Source organism: Bos mutus, chromosome 27 (genome assembly GCF_027580195.1).
Source record: "Bos mutus isolate GX-2022 chromosome 27, NWIPB_WYAK_1.1, whole genome shotgun sequence".
NCBI classification, from domain to species: Eukaryota; Metazoa; Chordata; class Mammalia; order Artiodactyla; family Bovidae; genus Bos; species Bos mutus.
The window spans coordinates 37610608-37627948 of NC_091643.1; the positions used below are offsets into that span (position 1 = coordinate 37610608).

A 17341-nucleotide genomic window follows, 5' to 3' on the forward strand; every position below is an offset into this window, starting at 1 on the left:
CTGATGCAAAGAACTGACTCACTGGAAAAGACCCTGATGCTGGGAAAGATTGAAGGCAGGAGGAGAGGGGGACAACAGAGGATGAGATGGTTGGATGGCATCACCGACTCAATGGACATGAGTTTGAGCAAGCTCTGGGAGCTGGTGATAGACAGGGAAGCCTGGTGTGCTGCAGTCCATAGGGTCGCAGAGTCGGATACAACTGAGCGACTCAACTGAATGGAACTGTAAACTGTGGAGAACAGTATGGAATTTCCCCAAAAGGTTAAAAATACAATAGGATCCAGCAATTTCACTTCTGGGTATCTACTGAAGAAAATAAAGACACTAATTCAAAAATGTATATACAACTCTATGTTCATTACAGAATCGTTTACAATAGCCAAGCTATAGAAGCAACCTAAATGTCCATCAATGGATGGCTAAGTGGATAATGAAGATGTATTTGTTTGTATTTATATAATATGTGTGTGCATATACACACAATATAATAGAATATTAGTCATAAAATAAATGAAATCTTGCCATTTATGACAACATGGATGGTCTCACTTATTTGTGAAAAATGAAAGCAAAACAAACAAAACAAAACAGACTCAGATAAAGAGAACAAAGTGCTGGTCACAGAAGGGAGCGAGTTGAAGGGGTTGCACAAAATAGATGAAGGGGATTAAGAGATACAATTCTGCTTCCTTCACTGACAACACTGAAGCCCCTGTGTGGATCACTACACAGTATGGAAAATTCTTAAAGAGACGGGAATACCAGACCACCTTACCTACCTCCTAAAAAACCTGTATGCAGGTCAAGAAGCAACAGTTAGAACCAGATACGACTGAGCGACTGAACAGCAACAGAGATACGAACTTTCAACTATAAGATAAATATGGGCAGTTATAAAATGAATAGGTCTCAGCATAAGGAATGGAACCAGTAACACTGGAATAACTTAGTATGGGTGACAGGCGGTGACTGAGCTTGCCTCATGCACGTTTCATAATGTATTCGATTGTCAAGTCACTGTGCTATGCACCTGAAACTAACATGATATTGTATGTCAACTATACTTCAATAAAAATCTAATGTCTTAGAAGGAGAATACATTTATATATTGCTTGAGAAACTAAAAGTAATAATTTTTAAAAGCTCTGCAGCCTTAGTTTACTTGAAAGGCAGGCTGACAGGCTATACAGGAAAGTGTCCTTCCCACCTTTACAAATTCCACTGATCACTCCCTGTTGCTTCTGTAACAACTCTCCCCTGTCTGTACCTCCCTTTATAACCAGTCTTTGCGTCTTGTCTTTGATGTTGATGATCGTCTGATTTTATGAGTATAAAACATTAACCAAGCAGAACACCACTGACTCTGTTGGGCCCTGGTGCTGTTCATTCACCCCTTGTCTCTAGTTCCACCCCGCCCCCCAATGTCTGTGTTGGCTTCCAGGGTTCTGCAGACTATGCTCCCCACACTCCCTTCCCTGGTCATTCAGCTCCCTGTTGAGTTCTGTCATTTGAAAGCATGGTCAAGAGATCAGAAAGCAGGAGGGACAGAGAAGTTTCCTGCTCTGGTTCCCACTGCAGTGGATGCTGCTGGCAGCTGGGGATTTTTGCTGTCGGGGCGGTGGGGATGGGCTGTCCCCGCAGCCCCTGAGTGGTGCCTGCGGCTCTGGAAGCTCCAGGAAGCTGCAGGTGCAAGTTCTGGCGGCTGAGCTAAGAGCACTGGCAGGATCCTGATCTTTGCACATCACTCCTTCCTTTTTACTCCTTTGGCTCCTTCTCTTCCTCCCTTTGCTCCACCAGTCCTAAGTCCTTTGTACCTAGTCCCTCCCACTTGAAATACATAACATGATTTTTCTTCCCTAACTGAACACTGATTGACACATTACTTTTAGCCCTAACAACATCCAAGGTTGGCTTCTGGTACAGAAATATTTATCCAAACTATAATAATTTCTCTCTTATACCTCACTTCAAGCCTTGATGTACGCAAAGAACAACACATCCAATATAAGCTGTTACACGTGAAGTTGATGGGCGCTTAGAAAGTAATAATCTGGCCCCAAAGCAGAGAATCTCGTTTTATAAATGCAAGCAGTGAGCCCAACAGCAAAATACAAAGCCATCAGAATGTTAATCAGAAGCTCAGGTCCACCATGCATATGTCTTATGTCCATGAAGCAAAGCAACCCAGATGACTGACTCGAAGTTCACAGGTAGCTTGACACTATGGGTTCAAGCTTCGAAAGTCACTAAGAACAATTGCAACATTTTATCAGTTGTGCTTGTAGCATTTTGGACCAAAGCACCTAAAATATAGCATCCTATTATTGTGTGACTCTCCATGGCAATCAGCCCATTACAAGCTTCTAGGGAGGACATTGATGAGTCCTCTGTGGTTCCAGAGACAAGAGGTCAGCAGCTCATACTGTCAGAATCACATGGCACCAATGGTAGACAAACAAAAAGAGCTCAGAATGCATATATTAATGTGCCACAGTTAATATTTCTGCACAGTTTGTTTTTTCAGCAGTATTTTGCTATCTAGGGACCCCAAAAATGTGTTTTGCTTTACAAGTAAGACATGATTGATGCTTTACTAAGAGACTGTTCATAACAGAACAGATGTCTCTTGACAAGAAAGTTATTGGTACAAGCAAACTATATTATTGCAATAATGCTAAGGTTCAGAGTTAAGCAAAAGATAGCAAGAGTGTGGGAGAGGGCAGTGGGGAGAGAGACAGTAAATTGAGAGAGTGAGATACAGTTTGGTCTGAGTCCACATCTGAGGCTACCACATTGACTTACTCTGGGATATACCAAGGCTGTACAGCCCTAAACTAATATGTCCCAGCTTCAAAAGCCAATGTCTGGTGAATTCATTTGTCAATATCTTAACATCAAGCGCCTATTTTCCCAAAATCCTTTGTGTATATGAAAATGTCTTCTGTGCAAATTAAAGGTGATATTTCCCTCATTTCATCACAGCAGATTCATAGCATCATACAATGTATAGGGTTTTGTACCACTTAGAATTTTATCCTGGTGTTCACTACGATGTTTTTGCATTATTGTCAAATTGTACAGAACACAAATCTAATAGAATTACGAGGTCAGTTGTCAGAATTAACAGGATTTCTGTTGTCATTGTTCAATCGCTCAGTTATGTCTGACTCTTTGCAACCCCATAGACTGCAGCACCCCCGGCTTTCCGGTCCTTCACCAGCTCCCAGAGTTTGCTCAAACTCATGTCTCTCAGGTCGGTGATGCCATCTAACCATCTCATCCTCTGTCATCCCCTTCTCCTGCCTTCAATCTTTCCCAGCATCAGGGTCTTTTCCAATGAGTCAGTTCTTCATATCAGGTGGCCAAAGTATTGGAGTTTCAGCTTCTACATCGGTCCTTCCAATGAATATTCAGGACTGATTTCCTGTATGATTGACTGGTTTGATGTCCTTGCAGTCCAAGAGACTCTCAAGAGTCTTCTGCAACACCACAGCTCAAAAGCATAAATTCTTTGGCACTCAGCTTTCTTTAAGGTCTAACTCTCACATCCATACATGACTACTGGAAAAACCATATAGCTTTGACTAGACGAAACTTTGTCAGCAAAGTAATGTCTCTGCTTTTTAATATGCTGTCTAGGTTGGTCATAGTTTTTCTTCCAAGGAGCAAGTGTCTTTTAATTTCATGGCTGCAATCACCATCTGCAGTGATTTTGGAGCCTAAGAAAATAAAGTCTGTCACCGTTTCCATTGTTTCCCCATCTATTTGCCATGAAGTGATGGTACTGGATTCCATAATCTTAGTTTTCTGAATGTTGACTTTTAAGCCAACTTTTTCACTCTCCTCTTTCATTTTCATCAAGGGGCTCTTTAGTTCCTCTTCACTTTCTGCCATAAGTGTGGTGTCATCTGCGTATCTGAGGTTATTGATGTTTCTCCCAATAATCTTGATTCTGGCTTATGTCTCATACAGCATTTCACATTACGTACTCTGCATATAAATTAAATAAGCAGGGTGACAATATACAGCCTTGACATACTCTTTCCCCAACTTGGAACCAGTCCATTGTTCCAAGTCTGGTTCTAACTGTTGCTTCTTGACCTGCATACAGGTTTGTCAGAAGGCATATAAAGTGTTCTGGTATTCCCATCTCTTGAAAAATTTTTCCAGTTTGTTGTGACCCATCCAGTCAAAGGCTTTAGTATAGTCAATAAAGCAGAAGTAGATGTTTTTCTAGAACTCTCTTGCTTTTTCTATAATCCAACAGATGTCAGCAATTTCATCTCTGGTTCCTCTGCCTTTTCTAAATCACGCTTGAACATCGTGATTTAGGTTCATTGAGGTTCTCCATTTATGTATTATCAAAGCGTCACTTGGAGAATTTTGAGCATTACTTTGCATGTCAGATGAGTGAAATTGTGTGGTAGTTTGAGCATTGCCTTGCTTTGGGATTGGAATGAAAACCGACCTTTTCCAGTTCTGCGGCCACTGCTGAGTTTTCCAAATTTGCTGGCATATTGAGTGCAGCCCTTTAACAGCATCATCTTTAGGATTTGAAATAGCTCAACTGGAATTCCATCACCTCCACTAGCTTTGTCCCTAGTGATGCTTCCTAAGGCCCACTTGACTTCGTATTCCAGGATGTATGGCTCTAGGTAAGTGACCACACCATCGTAGTTATCTGGGTCATTCAGTTCAGTTCAGTCGCTCAGTTGTGTCTGGCTTTTTGCGACCGCATGAACTGTAGCACGCCAGGCTTCCCTGTCCATCACCAACTCCCAGAGCTTACTCAAACTCATGTCCATCAAGTTGGTGATGCCATCCAATCATCACATCCTCTGGGTCATTCAGTTCAGTTCAGTTGCTCAGTCGTGTCCGGCTCTGCAACCCCATGAATCGCAGCATGCCAGGCTTCCCTGTCCATCACCAACACCTGGAGTTCAGTCAAACTCACATCCATCGAGTCAGTGATGCCATCCAGCCATCTCATCCTCTGTTGTCCCTGTCTCCTCCTGCCCCCAATCCCTCCCAGCAGCAGGGTCTTTTCCAATGAGTCAACTCTTCACATCAGGTGGCCAAAGTATTGGAGTTTCAGCCTCAGTACCAGTCCTTCCAATGAACACCCAGGACTGATCTCCTTTAGGATGGACTGGTTGGATCTCCTTGCAGTCCAAGGGACTCTCAAGAGTCTTCTCCAACATCACAGTTCAAAAGCATCAATTCTTTGGCACTCAGCTTTCTTCACAGTCCAACTCTCACATCCATACATGACCACTGGAAAAACCATAGCCTTGACTAGACGGACCTTTGTGGGCAAAGTAATGTCTCTGCTTTTTAATATGCTATCTAGGTTGGTCATAACTTTCCTTCCAAGGAGTAAGAGTCTTTTAATTTCATGGCTGCAATCACCATCTGCAGTGATTTTCGAGCCCCCCCAAAAATAAAGTCTGACACTGTTTCCACTGTTTCCCCATCTATTTCCCATGAAGTGATGGGACCGGATGCCATGATCTTAGTTTTCTGAATGTTGAGCTTTAAGCCAACTATTTCACTCTCCTCTTTTACTTTCATCAAGAGGCTCTTTAGTTCCTCTTCACTTTCTGCCATAAGGATGGTGTCATCTGCATAACTGAGGTTATTGATATTTCTCTCAGAAATCTAGGTCATTAAGATCTTTTTTTTGTATAGTTCTGTGTATTCTTGCCACTTCTTCTTAATATCTTCTGCATCTGTTAGGTCCATACCATTTCTGTGCTTTATTGAGCCCATCTTTGCATGAAACGTTCCCTTGGTATCTCTAATTTTCTTGAAGAGATCTCTAGTCTTTCTCATTCCATTGTTTTCCTCTATTTCTTTGCATTGATCACTGAGGAAGGCTTTCTTATCCCTCCTTGCTATTCTTTGGAGCTCTGCTATTTGTAAGGCCTCCTGAGGCAACCATTTTGCCTTTTTGCATTTCTTTTTCTTGGGGATTGTCTTGATCTCCACTTCCTGCACAATATCACACAGTTCCTCTGTGTATTCTTGCCACCTCTTTTTAATATCTTCTGCTTCTGTTAGGTTCATACTGTTTTTTGTCCTTTATTGAGCCCATCTTTCCATGAAATGGTCCCTTGGTATCTAAAATTTTCTTGTAGAGAATTAAGAATTAAAATTAAGAAGACAGGTTTTAGAATTAACGGGCTTTCTAGGGAAAGGTAAATAAGGTGTTTACAGCCAAGTATCTCCATAGGAGATGGAAGCTTTACACATGAGAAAAAAGTGTTTAGAGTTTCAGATGTAAGTGAAAAGTAACAGATTCAAATGACATTTACTTCAAAAAATTGATTAGTTTCATAAAATATGCTTTCATTAAACTCACCAGATCAATTATTAATATCCTTAATATACAGCAATAAATCCTATTTAATTATGTCACTATAGGTATGTATAGTTCCTGTAGGAAAGATACATAGCGTCTTCCATTACATATAAAGTAATGCATTCCTTGGGCTGTAAACTGCTCTCAGAATATTTTTCAACTATCTAACACTGTTTGCACATTTATCTTAGATTCAGGTTGACTGGTACAAGCTACTGTTCTTTCTAAGGAATTCACCCCCACTCAGTATTGTTGAGGTTGTATTTCAGAGAAACTTGAAGGCACTTCTTCTCCATACCCTCCTTGCAACCATCCCATTTCTTAACACACAGCAATGTTTCACAATAGTCTACTGGTCATCATCTTCTGCAGGTGTCCTGCCAAACCAGGAAGCACGTTTCAAAGATGGCTTCAGTGATGCTCACGTGATTCTTTCTTGCAATGCAATATTAGTTGACAATCATTTCTGCCAAACCAAATAAAACCACTCCCAGACATGTTTAATTAAGATTTCTGTCAATCAAAGCTATGCAGTCATTTAATGACTTAAATATGTTCACTATTAATAGACCTCCAGTTGTCTGGGAAATCACCGACCATGACCAAGCACTCAATAAGGCATTTGAAATCCATGATGTGTCTTTCTACTTCCTAATTTATTAAAAAAAAGATTTTAACAGACTTTGATGATGAATTTGGATATGGTTTCTCTTGTGACAAACCAGTCTTGTGACTGCTTTCATTAACTAAGTTAGTTTTTAAATTTTTGTTGTCTTCTTAGACATAGAATATATAACAGACTATGAAAATTTCTCAAGGAATTTTGCTGAGAGTCATAGTGTATAGAATCTTAAGCTTTTTTCCCCAGAAGAATGTAAACATGCTATACACTGAATTATATAGAGACTGAAGAATACACAGTGCTGTTCCTTCTAGATGTCTTCCTGTGAATGGGAGGTTGGGAGCTGCTTGTGAATATATATAAGAAAACAAACTAAAACAACAACAACAAAACCCCTGTACATTTAAAACTTGGAAGCATCAACAGAGTGTGCTGAATTAATCAGGTCCCAAAGCCAAACATTGTTCTTGTAATTCATGTGATAACAAAGTTTAGCTTAGGGTATAATGCTAACCCTCACCATAATGAGCAAGAATTTCAGAAAAAGAAAAAAGTGTAAAAATACAAACTAGTATTTCCCTGAACCATTGCTACCAGGAGGGATGTTAAATTCTGTAAAATGAAAAGAATCTTAATATGGTTGCATTTATTATTTACAAATTGTACTTCAAGCTGAGAGGGAACTCTTCTCATGAGAAAATGTGGACGATAACCTTCCTCTTTGCTGCAGGGAAGCAGGCAGTTCAAAGAGAGCTGAAAACAGAGCTCATGGAGGCAGAGACCTTGGAAACTAGCCATTCCCATGCTAACATCCCAACTTGGCAACCAGCATTCTCCAGGGCACTTTAAACATTGATAAAAAGTGAGTAATAAACATTTAATATTTGAGGCAAACTAAGCAATTGCATCAACAGAAATGTAGAATCTGAAAGTAGTTTTAAGAGTGCTGGATGCTAGGAGTTCTCTACATCACTTGTGGGGCACAGACCAGAATCAGAATGGAAGAGGCAGCAGGCCTGGAAAAGGTCATTCTCTTAATCACAATGACAAAGTGTTAGCACAGTTCCTGGTGAAGAGGTAAATGGAGAGGGATTCTTCTATCAGAATTATTTGATGTCCATTTGGTTCTCTTTCTAGGGTGTAGAGACATCTCTTTAAATATTTTTCTATAGTTCTTTGGGTCAGTAACTTAGAACTACCTGCCCAGATGGATCCTAATCTCCAGAAGCTTCACATTAAAAAAAAAAAAAAAGCTAATATAAAAAATCACCATGAGATTAGGAGCTCTCACAGAGAGGAAACTGTGAGCTGGTTATAGGAAACACAGCCAGTAAAAACCGGACTCTAGACTTCTCATGGGGAGAACACAAGATTGCTGTTACTAAAATGAAGACACAAGGTCTTATCAGGCAGATGCAGTGCCAACTCAGAAGTCTAGATGTTTCTTAATCTGCAAAGCCCTTGAAGACATCAGGTTGGAGGGGTGGGGAGAGATTCTGCAATTCTGGCTCTGATAATTGGAAGACACATCAGGGAGGTCAAGGGGCCACTTATTGACAACTAAGACTCTGAATGCCCTTACTGATTAAGCCAGAAACACAAATACAGCCAAGGTATCGTCACTCAGTCATGTCCTTGACTCTTTGCGACACCGTGTACTGTAGCCTGTCAGGCTCCTCTGCCCATGGGGATTCTCCAGTGAAGGATACTGGAGCGGGTTGCCATGCCCACTCCATGCCATGCCAATATTCCAGGAGATCTTCCCAACCCAGGGATCAAACCCAGGTCTCCCACATTACAGGCAGATTTTTTTTTTTTTTTTAACCATCTGAGCCACCATGGAAACCCAATATAGCCAAAGGGGTCATTTCATTCACAATCTCAAAAAAGAAAGCAAATTATGAGTGAAAGATCAAATGCTCTAGTCACCCAGGCTTTGACTTTATTTCAAAGTTTAGAAATATTGGAAAGGAAATGAACAAATGTCTAAAATATCGACTGCTTATAATTATGGAAATTCTAATATTGAGCAGAAGCTACAGCTTAACTTATACTTCCCTGACATGCTATATTCTTTATAGATGCAAAAGGAAAATTATTATAACTGAAAAGAAATTAAAATATGTGTCAACTACAAATTGGCACTTACCAAGGGCATTGCCAATGAGTGAACAACAAAGGCGTCTGCCATCTGCCTCTATGGAGATATGGATTTCCCTGGTGGCTCAGACGGTAAAGCGTCTGCCTCTGATGCGGGAGACCCAGGTTTGATCCCTGGGTCAGGAAGATCCCTTGGAGAAGGAAATGGCAACCCACTCTAGTACTCTTGCCTGGAGAATCCCATGGATGGAGGAGCATGTAGGCTACAGTCCATGGGGTCACAAAGAGCCGGACAGGACTAAGCAACTTCACTTTATATGGAGATTGAACCCCTGCTGCTATAGCTGTTGCCCTTCAACACCCCCTGAGGGAGCTTAGGGTGGAGTGAGGCACTCTGTGCTCCAGGGAATCTGGTGGGACAGGTCTTCAGACAGTTGGATGTTTTTAGGAACAGATTTTATGATCTCAATCCTTGCATCTCCTCATACCTAGAGAAGCACTAAATCCCTTCATGGTGACATCAGATCCTCATGACCAACAAAAACCTTTCTGTAAAATGAGTGCTTTGTGGTACTGAACTCCTCCTTCACCAAAATCTTGTATATTGACCTTCTCCCACTGCCTCTTTGGAGCAGTCTTTCAGAGCTCTTTGAGATGCTGCCTCCCGGGCTGCAGTCCTCATTTTGCCCCAAATGAAACTTAACTCACAAATCTCAAGTTGTGCATCTTTTTTCAGTCAACATATGTAAAGGCAAACCAGAACAGCATCCATAAGGTAGAAGCGGCCCTGAACTTGAAGTCAGGAGGCCTGGGCTTTGGTGTAATTATCTAAAAAGAGACTGTCTGATGGAAAGAAGAAAATGAATATAAACCAGCTCTAAGCAGGCTGCTGTGGGTATGCCATGCCATTTAATCATCTTAAAACCTCTGTGAGGTATGTAAATTACTGCCAGTTTATAGCTGAAAAAAGTTCACACCCTATTGTCTATGTCAGAAGAAAATCAATGAAGGGATTTCTCAACGTGTATAATAAGTCATTTTTGGTGAGCAGCAAAGATTTTCATCTGGATCCTACTATATGACAGGCTCAATATTGTCATTTTCAGATAATTTCTGATAGCTTAATTCCCATCTTGATCAGATAGTCACGAAAAGATTCAAAGTCAAATGCATTTTGCTTTTTAGGTTGAAGCAAAAAATCTAAACTGGGAATCCTAGATTCCTCAGAGAGTGGCTTCAAACCCACTGTTTTAGTTGTTTGAGTCAGTGATTCTGTGTGTCAGCCAAAAAAACAAAAAAACCCCAATAGAATGTTTTAAAATGAGAAAATATGTAAATATCACCTAGGTTATACACAAAGAAAGCTACTATTAATATTGTGGATCATTTCTTTCCCAAGCAATTAATCGTTGTTCTCAAATGGTCCAAAAAAAAAAAAATCCGTTTCATAATTCTTTTCATCCTTCCTTGCATGCACATTTGTGAGTACCAGTTACATTCAAGATATATTACTTTATGGAAAAGTTGATATAGGAACAGGAAGGAGACAAAATTGCATTAAAATTGTCCATGTTCTCCAGGAGTTTACAGGATAGTAAGTATACAAATTGGACAGGGCCATGGCACCCCACTCCAGTATTCTTGCCTGGAGAATCCCATGGATGGAGGAGCCTGGTAGGCTGCAGTCCATGGGGTCGCTAAGAGTCAGACACGACCCAGCGATTTCCCTTTCACTTTTCACTTTCATGCATTGGAGAAGGAAATGGCAACTCACTCCAGTGTTCTTGCCTGGAGAATCCCAGGGTCGGGGGAGCCTGGTGGGCTGCCGTCTATGGGATGCACAGTGTCGGACACGACTGAAGCGACTTAGCAGCAGCAGCAGCAAGTATACAAATAACACAAGGCAGAGTATGATATGCATAAGAGGAGGAGGCGTTACAGAAATTCAAAGTAAAGAAAGAATAAAAAGCAATCAGGAACAGCTTCCTGGAAGGTTTACCATTTGAACTTGGTCTTGTAGAATAAGCAAGACATTGTTAGAAATGTGATGGGAGTCACCCCATAGGAGGGAAAAAAACATAAGGGACAAGCAGCTGGAAGGATGTAAGCCACATCCAGGGAAATCTGATGGGAACCTTGTGTGTCTTTAAAAAATACCCAGGAGGTGCTTGCTTTGGCTGCACATATTCCAAAATTGGAATGATACAGAGAAGATTAGCATGACTCCTGCACAAGGATGAAATGCAAATTTGTCAAGCATTCCATATTTTTAAAACTAGGAAATAAAACCACCATATGACCCAGCAGTCCCACTCCTAGGTATATACCCTGAGGAAACCAAATTGAAAATGACACATGCATCCCATTGTTCATTGCAGCACCATTTACAATAGCTAGAACATGGAAGCAACCTAAATGTCCATTGACAGATGAATGGATAAAGAAGTTGTGGTACAAATACACAATGGAATATTACTAAGCCATAAAAAGGAATGCATTTGAGTCAGTTCTGATGAGGTGGATGAACCTAGAACCTATTATACAGAGTGAAGTGAGTCAGAAAGAGAAAGATAAATATCATATTCTAACGCATATGTATGGAATCTAGAAGAATGGTACTGAAGAACTTATTTACAAGGCAGCAGTGGAGAAACAGACATAGAGAATAGACTTATGGACGTGGGAGAGGGGAGGAGAGGGTGAGATGTATGGAAAGAGTAATATGGAAACTTACATTACCATATGTAACATAGATGGCCAACGGGAATTTGCTGTATGGCTCAGGAAACTCAAACAGGGGCTCTGTATGAACCTACAGGGGTGGGATGCGGGGGGAGATGTGAGGGAGGTTCAAAAGGGAGGGGATATATGTATACCTATGGCTGATTCATGTTGAGGTTTGACAGAAAACAACAAAATTCTGTAAAGCAATTATCCTTCAATAAAAAAATAAATCAAAAGAAAAAAGAAAGAAAGACCCAGAAGATAAAATTAGGTAAAACCAGAAACCTTGTCCCATCTTGAACACACATGTATGTTCACATACACGCACAGGCACCTGTTTATTAAAACAAGGCTGTGCTAAGACAAAACTTCAGCAAGTCATTTCTGAGTAAAATACAAATGCTGTGAAAGTGAATTATATAATCTTATACTAGTGTATCTTGGTGGAAGACAAAATCCAGTATGCAGCCTGCACACTATTTCTTTTATTCTGGCTTTATTCTAACCAGCACTGCTTCCTGTGCGTCACTGCTGTCAGGATAACAGCACCATCTAGTGTGCTCTCATCTCAAGCCCAGGACTTCTTATCTGCTTCTAATGTTACTTGAATAATCACAAAGATACCAAAACAAACAAATAAACAAAACCTCCCATCTATTTTTTCACTTTAAAACTTGCAATTTAGTAGATGAAAATTTGTTGGGATTTAAAGCATTCTAAAGAATCCCCCTAAAAGAAAACTGCCTCGTCTCTGGCAACCAAGATGAGGAAAATTTAAAAGGTGTTTATGGACATCTCTACCTTTGTGCACAATCACTAATCAGATGATGCAAGGTTATCAAAGATACTGTATCTGTTTCCATGCACCAGACGCTACAAGGACATTTGGTTTAGAAGCAATAACAATCCTGGTAGAATTTTAAAATGCACACATACACTGCCTTTCTATTTTAACATGGGAAATTTAAATCAGCAGAATAGAAAAGTGTAACTGTTTGCACATTACATTCTGTCAAGGATAAAACTATTATCATTTCTTAGTTTCAGAATTGGACTTACTATAGCAGGGACAATGTGGACTCCATCGTTTCTTTATCACTGACACCCAATAACTGCAAATAAAAACATACATCTGAAATGAAGATGTTTCATATATATACACACACACACACACACACACGTATTAGTAGAACAGGAAAATATGCTATAAACAGTAGTGGAATTCACAAGAATCTATGCTGAACAATCATGCTGCTAAGTCACTTTAGTCGTGTCCGACTCTGTGCGACCCCATAGACGGCAGCCCATTAGGCTCCCTCATCCCTGGGATTCTCCAGGCAAGAACACTGGAGTGGGTTGCCATTTCCTTCTCCAGGATTGCTGAACGATCATAGTAGGGCATAAATTTATCATCGCTAATCAACTTGAAGCATAAAAAAATAAAGTTAGTAATTTCATGATGAATATGTTTATCATATTTTCATTATTACGCTTTTGATGTCATTAAAGGAAACTCATGGTGAAAATGTTAACATTTAGGATATGTATCCTATATAAGTAGTTGGCATAAAAGACTTCTCATCTATTTTTAATTCTTCTTGACTGTGAACACATTGGAAAAATGTTCTACTTTTGAAAGAAGGAGAAAGATTTGAAAATATTTCCTTGAACACAAAGTGTATAAATGATACATATTTCAGAAACTGGGAATCACAACTCAATAGTTAAAAAGCAATATAGAGCAGTAGGACCAATAGTTAATAGTTTTATAAATATCTATAATATTTTATAATTTAAAATTTCTTATATAGTTATCTATGTAATATTTATAGACATATTTAAATCTTATATATCTATATACTACAACACATATTTTATAGGTATAGATATATCTATAATATTTTTAATCATTGGTCTAATTACTTTGAAATTTTCAGCTATTGAATTGAGATTTTCATTTTATTTATATACAACGCTATATTTTATACCCAATTTTATATACAAGCTTATATTTGTATAAGCCTTTCACTTGCCTTTTTATGAAATATACTACTTAAGTTCCTACATGTATGCATGGTTATACAATATTTATTTATTTATGCAATCCCAGTGGCCTTTAATTTTCTGATGTCTAGGGTGTCAATGTTATCTGCAGTCAAGCAAAGGTGTCTAGGTTAGGACTGGATGAATATACACAGCACACTGGTCCACAGGGGCCTGGGACTCCACAAATGCCTCATTCCCAGTCCACGTGATCTGTCTTGAAAATCTACTGGGTTCCAGTGGGTACACCATTTTAGTTTCTCCAAAAGACCTTAAAAGTATAGTCCCTGTTGGTAAGATTTCACAAGGTTTAGTGTGGAGTTCGTTCATAAGAGCACTGGCTTCAGACTGATCTTCAGAAAAGTTGTTTGTTGTAGGCAATTATTCTTATTTTTAAAATGAAGGAGGAGGGAAAGTGGGAGGAGAGTGAGAGACGGTAAATCAGAATGGGGAAATCAGTGATTTATCTTACTGAGCTCTCAGTTCTCATTTGATGAGTGAAGGACCTTAATCAGGTCATGATTTATTGCTTCACTTCTGTTATTTTATTAATATGTCCAGAGCTATATATCAATTCCTAATCTGTTAGAATATAGGATGGATTTTACTACCTGGTAAGTAATTTGACCTATATGGAGAATTATTTACATAGGATACAGTTACAATAATTAATACAATATTTAGAAGTATTTTTTCCAAATGTGTTAAATAAATTTTATTATAAAAAATACCCCATCACTAAGTATCTTCCACAAGTTAGTTACCTTATCCTTTATTTTAAAGGATATTTTAAAAAATATTCTATTAATATCTGTCAGCAAGTATGAAAAGCAGCAAATCAATCAAATTAGACTGAAGGAAAATAGCCCCAAAGAGCTTTATAATCAAAACTGAAAGGGATCCCATTTTTTATCCCAGATAAATTATATGCAGGGACTTGAGCTCCAAGAATGCATTCCTAAGAAAAAACAAAAGAGTTCTGATATAGACATTTAGTACAAAATCACACTTAAAATTACCAGTGATCTTGATATCCAGAGTTGAAGAGAATGTATATCTTTTAAGGAAGTTGGCCTTCTTATTTATGTGACACTAAATGGCTCCGATTCAAAATTGCCGCAGCTCCTCATTCCAAGGAGCATTTGGCAACTCACAAGTCTGACAGTTTCCAAGTGCACTGTGTTATAATGGATCTTTTCAGCCCAATTCGAAGCAAATTTTCCCACATAAACTTAAATTTCTGCTCTTCACCCTGATCTCATTTTCAGAGAGCAACTGTCTGAGCTGAAATTAATATATCCACTTTCTAAAAGACATTCACTGTGTTATATACGTGAAAGTTGCTGAGAAGAGATCATAAACATTCTTACCCAAAAAAAAAAAGTAATTATATAAGGGGATTAACATTTTAACTAATGCTGTGGTAACAATGTAGTAACAGATATGTGCATCTTATCATCATATTATATATCTGAAACTTACACAATGTTATATCTCAATAATATCTCACTAAAGCTGTGTGTGGGGGGAGACATTCACACATGATAAAATGTAATCTCCCACAGAAATCAATCATGGGAGGGTGCATGCTCAGTCGCTCAGGCATGTCCAACTTTGATTGACTATATGGACTGTAGCGGCCAGGCTCCTCTGTCCATGTGACTGTCCAGGCAAGAATGCTAGAGTGGGTTGCCGTGCCTTCCTCCAGGGGATCTTCCTGACTGAGGGATCACACCTACAGCTTCTGTGTCTCCTGCATTGCTAATGTTTACCATACCTCTCTGACAGATTTATTTTTATCCGTATTTCACTTGGTACAATTTTGAACCAATTTCTAATAGAACTTGGATTAAAGGAGAATGTGGATCAAAGAGGTTAGATTGAGGTGTTGGAAACACCAAATGATGTAAGTTACTGCACAGCACTTGATAAGAACAAAGATTCATTATGTATTAAAATAAAGATCTCTCCTTTAGGAAACTATGACCTTAACTTTAAAGATCAGTTTTCATTCCAATCCCAAAGAAAGGCAATGCCAAAGAATGTTCCAACTACCACACAATTGCACTCATCTCACACGCCAGCAAAGTACTGCTCAAAATTCTCCAAGCCAGGTTTCAACAGTACATGAACCATGAACTTCCAGATGTTCAAGCTGGATTTAGGAAAGGCAGAGGAACCAGAGATCAAATTGCCAACATCCGCTGGATCATGGAAAAAGCAAGAGAGTTCCAGAAAGAAATCTTTTTCTGCTTTCTTGACTACGTCAAAGCCTTTGACTGTGTGTATCACAACAAACTGTGGAAAATTCTTAGAGAGATGGGAATACAAGACGACCTTACCTGCCTCTTGAGAAACCTGTATGCAGGTCAGGAAGCAACAGTTAGAACTGGACATGGAAAAACAGACTGGTTCAAAATTGAGAAAGGAGTATATCAAGGCTGTATATTGTCACCCTGCTTATTTAACTTATATGTAGAACACATCATGGGAAATGCTGGGCTGGAATGAAGCACAAGCTGGAATCAAGATTATCAGGAGAAATATCAATAACCTCAGATACACAGATGACACCACCCTTATGGCAGAAAGTGAAGAATAACTAAAGAGCCTCTTGATGAAAGTGAAAGAGGAGAGTGAAAAAGTTGGCTTAAAACTCAACATTCAGAAAACTAAGATCATGGCATCTGGTCCCATCACTTCATGGCAAATGGATGGGGAAACAATGGAAATAGTGGGAGACTTTATTTTCTTGAGCTCCAAAATCACTGCAGATGGTGACTGCAGCCATGAAATTAAAAGATGCTTGCTCCTTGAAAGAAAAACTATGACCAACCTAGACAGCATACTTAAAAGCAGAGACATTACTTTGCTGACAAAGGTCCATCTAGTCAAAACTGTGGTTTTACCAGTAGTCATGTATGAATGTGAGAGTTGGACCATAAAGAAAGCTGAGTGCTGAAGAATTGATGCTTTTAAACTGTGCTGTTGAAGAAGACTCTTGTGAGTCCCTTCAACTGCAAGGAGATCCAATCAGTCCATCCTAAAGGAAATTAGTCCTGAATATTTATCAGAAGGACTGATGCTGAAACTGAAACATCAGCTTTGTTTTGGACACCTAAAAGCAAAGAACTCATTGGAAAAGACCCTGATACTGTAAAAGATTGAAGGAGGGAGGAGAAGGGGACGACAGAGTATGAGATGGTTGGATGGCATCACTGACTCAATAGACATGAGTTGAGCAAGCTCTGAGAGTTGGTCATGGACAGGGAGGCCTGGCATGCTGCAGTCAGACATGACTGAGCAACTGAACTGAACTGAATTGATGTCTTTAACTTAGAGATGAATAGGATATGTTCGAATATCCAGGTCATTCGACATTTCAAGGTAACTGGCTTTCTGGAAATAAACATGAATTTTTAAATAATGTACTGAGCAGTAACTTTCAGTGAGCAACATGCTAGGATTAGAGATATACCAAAGTGAGT

The 17341-nt window shown here is 39.3% G+C and overlaps 1 non-coding gene across 1 annotated transcript; it reads left to right on the forward strand.

Moving 5' to 3' along the window:
- The first annotated feature begins 11250 nt into the window (after positions 1-11250).
- LOC138985988 (U6 spliceosomal RNA) lies at positions 11251-11357 on the forward strand. Its single transcript, XR_011462941.1, has one exon. It is a non-coding gene; the product is annotated as a U6 spliceosomal RNA (small nuclear RNA).
- Positions 11358-17341: the final 5984 nt, after the last annotated feature.